Genomic DNA, 4,445 nt, shown 5'->3' with positions numbered 1-4,445 from the left:
TCTTGATTTCTTCATGGAACCTAAAAACTTCAATATTAAAACATATTCAAAGATTAGAGAAGAGCATAAATAATGCAGAAAAATAAACGGTATGCTTTAAAATAAGGGAAATAACGTCGTTGCCAGAGGAGTGCGGGAACTTTTTACGCACCCTGTATAAGATTGGCGATGTACGAAATTTTTTGAAAGAAATCGCTAAACACTTGACAAATACACCACGAATACTTTTTTATTCGACGTTACAAAACAGAGCGCCTGTTTAGAATATTTTAAAAATTAGAGCAGCTCAGCGTAAAATCAATATGATTAATACTTTTAAAATTAAACAAGGTTCTTCAACTAATCAAGATAAATTTTCGCTTGAAAATATCGATAATTAAATTGAAATAGTACAACACAATTTTATTGAAGTAGATCTTTTATAGTGTGCAGATTTACATGTAAAATTTATTTTTATTAGCATTATAGATTTTCGAGGTCAAGCAAGGTCAGGAGTTCACAATGTAATTCCCTTGTAGAGCTTTTCAGAAATTGAGTCGACCAATCAAAATAAGAAATTTTTTATCCCAAATATATACGTGAAACTTTTGTCTTACTCCATTTCTTTCTGCAAGTTCAAATGCAAGTTTTCGAAGATGATCTATTGTCATATCATTAGAAAATACATGTAATATAAAATACATAATTATAATATAAAATACATAGTTATATTATATTTAAATCATATAAATACCTGCATATATGTAAGTAATATCAATACCTACAAATTTATGTTAAGAAAATACAGCTGGATGTAGGTAGGTTTGCATTTATTTAAATCAAATTTGGTAAATTTACCAACTGTTCAAATATCATGTGGCAAGGCTTTTTGTTCTCGTATCATTTATAATTGATATTCTTCAGTTATCTTTTTGAGTGAAAATTAATACTCTGTTAGTACATCTTGTTTACTGAATTGCATTTAGTTAAACATATTTTAATACTCGTAAAATATAAACACCAGTGAAATTATTTACAAATTAGATTACATTTATCCATACTCAATAACTATAAGTTTTGAACGCAAACCAAGCTTTTAGACTTTCCTTTGTAAATAGATTTTTGTTTAAATTAAATGCTTTAAACAATCTTTTTCCATTACAAATATCCATTGACTTTTTTTTTTTTTTACATATTAGACGTATGAATAATGTTGAAACCCATTTTTTTCATTCATTAAGGACAGAACTTAAAGAAGTATCACTTGTTCAATTCCTAATGTGAATAGTGTAATTATTGTAAACATAGACTAAGTAAATAAATAAATAGTTCAATAAATACTGTGAAAACTGAAGTATCGGCTACTACCGTATCTTTGTTTTATAAATCTACAAAAAACTTCAAGCTTTCAAAAACTCAGATCAAAAATTGTAAATGGCAATGCCATTACTATCGGTTTAAAATTTTAAGTTAATTAAACTATTGTGTTAAGAAAGGTAGCTGGTAATGGTAACTAAAGAAGGTTGTAATAAATTTGCACAACTAATATTACTTAAAAGGAAAGATAACCAAAAGTTCTAAATGTAATTCTTCCATTATTATAAAACAGTCAAAAAATTTAACTTGGGATATTTCTCCTAAATGATTGCTTTTTACCCAAGACTTTATTTCAAGAACTATGGGCCATAATGAATTGCTACAAATATACTGGCAGTTCTAACACATTCAAATTTAGTCTCATAACATAGAAGAAAAAACAACTATGTAAAAAATTAATTCAAAAATAATACGCAATCTAATAACATACTGATTAGAGCTCTCAGAAAAACCAATCATATAAGAAAAATATTATCAACGTTTTTATAAACTAAGGCTAGTTACACTAAATGCTGTTGTTTCAGCTTTAACTATAATATTTAACTGTTTCGACAACTCCTTAACTAACTTTCCATAAAAATGCAAATCTATTGTTTTCACTTGCAATACCCCTTCTCCTAATCAATCTCCTAACTTAAAACAATAAATGTTTAACCAATTAAGTATATAAATACTTTTAAAAACAATAAATCATTTTAATGTTTATTGCCTGTTATGTCAAAAAGTTGGGAGAAGAGTTTTTAAAAGGAGAAGGAAGACGTAATTTTAAAAAGTTTTAAGAAAGTTTTAAGAAGAATTTTAAAAAGAGAGAATTTTATGATAAGAAGAGTACTTTGATGAACAAGCAGTTTTATAAGCAGTTTAATAAGCAGTTGAATAAAAAAAGAAAAGAAGAAGAATTTAACATTGATTATTGGAGAATTATAAAAGATTTAATTAAAGAAAAGATATTTGTAACTTTGACTTGGTGCAGCAGTTAAAGTAGAGAATGACGTGCCCCCGGTCGGAAAGGGGAGGAGCAACAGTTAAAAACAAAACAGAAGTAGTTTTTGGAACAGAGGAGATATGCGTGATCGTGAATTTGAATCTGCACTTGTTCAAAAAAAAAAATTATTTCATGTAAAAAAAAACAGGAAGACGGATACAAAATATGGACGGTCCGATAGTCCGGTACTTTTTGCTTAGTCCGTTAGTTATCGGAATACCGGATATCTAATATGGCCAGTCCGATAGTCGAAGTCTGATACACACATTAGTCCAATAATCCGATATTGTTTTCTTAGTCCGATACTAGCAGAATATCGGAATATCGGAACTTTTATCGGAAGTGCCCATCTCTGGAGTACCCAGGACAACCAAAAATTTTAGTTTCACAATTTCTAATAGCGATAATTTTTTAAGGAATATTTTTTAAAATTGATAACCAAAAGATCAGAATAATAAAGCATAGTTGAGGTGTTGAATGGAATGGAATGTTACCTTTTTTAATAAATGACAAATGAATTGCACACTGTAAGACATGTACCAGAAAAAATCTGCGCGTGTTCTGATATGGTGTTTACAGAAACCGTGCATCATTTTAAATTGCTAACTGTTTTAAAATGTCATTGTATTAATGTTATTCAAATTTAAACAACTCTGTTATTAAAAACAATTAGTTTTAATTGAAATGTCATCAAATCAAGATAAGAAGCGAGAAAGAATTTTGCATTTTCTCGTTGAAAATCCTGGTGTATCAAACCAAACAGTTTCTAAAGAGCTGCAGATTGCTTTGAGAACAGTGCAGAGCGTTGTGAAACGATTTAAGGACACTTGTACAATCAAAAGAAAATCAGGAAGCGGAAGAAAAAAATGTTTTGTTAGACGAGATATTGGTAAAAAAGTGAAAGATGCCTTAGACAGAAAACCGGAGATTTCTGTTCGAACTTCAGCGAATAAATTTAAGACAAGTGTTTCCACTATACAAAGAGTAAAGAGAAATTGTGGCTATAAATCTTATAAAAAGAAAAAAGTTCCTCGTCGTGAAGAAAAGCAAGAAAATGTTGCAATTCGATGTTCGAAGCTGCTCTGTAAAAAATTATGTGCTAAAAAATCTTGTTTGATTATTGACGATGAAACTTATTGTGCTGCATATTTCCGATCTCTTTCAGGACACCAATATTATTCAGCAATTAATTGCAAGAAACTGAATTCCAACTATAAATGCATTGGAATGCAAAAATTCGCTAAAAAATTCTTAGTTTGGCAAGCAATTTGTCAATGCGGTGAAAGAAGCTCTGGTTTTGTGACTACGGGAAGAATTAACACCAAAATATACATAAAAAAATGCCTCAAGAAACGTCTTTTGCCGTTTTTAAGAACACACACGGGTAACCCGTTATTTAGGCCCGATTTAGCATCATGTCACTACTCTGGGACAACTTTAAACTGGCTTAGAGAACATAAAGTAGATTTCGTTGAAAAACACCGCAATCCACCAAATTGTCCCGAACTACGTCCTATCGAAAGATATTAGTCTCTTGTCAAAAGAAAACTAAGGTTCAATGTCAAAGAAGCCAAAAACATTAAAGACTTGGATTAGAGCTACCAAGAAAGTCCAGCCGAAGACTATGCAGTAGCTGATGTCGAGTGCAAAACGCAAAGTGCGTGCGTTCTCATGTACAAAACTTCACAAACTTTCTTAAGTGAAATCTAATAATATTAATATATGTACTTTTAAAATATATATAACATTCAATATCGAAATACAATAGCTAAATATCCTTTATAATGTCCGCGCAGATTTTTTCTGGTACATGTCTTATTTTTCATATTTCGTATTCAAAGCAATTATTTTCTTTCATAAACACTTGAGATTTAACTGTCATTGTGTTAATTTGAGCATAGGAAAAAACTTTATAACTATTTGAAACGAGTTATTAAACTGAAGTAAGCACTAAAGTAAATAAAAAAATTGAAAAAAAATCTTCTTTTTAATTAAAACATTTAAACATTCAATAAACAATTAAAAAATTTTGATTGTTAAATTATTGTTTTACAATAGAATGACTTCTTTGAAATTTTTTAATGACTTTTAAAGCATACTTTTT

The sequence above is a fragment of the Hydra viridissima genome, unplaced genomic scaffold (genome assembly GCF_058129835.1).
Source record: "Hydra viridissima isolate aposymbiotic clone 2 unplaced genomic scaffold, HvirCarnegie_v1 scaffold_4, whole genome shotgun sequence".
NCBI classification, from domain to species: domain Eukaryota; kingdom Metazoa; phylum Cnidaria; class Hydrozoa; order Anthoathecata; family Hydridae; genus Hydra; species Hydra viridissima.
The sequence above is the reverse complement of the archived record's forward strand: the minus strand, read 5'-3'. Positions refer to the sequence as shown.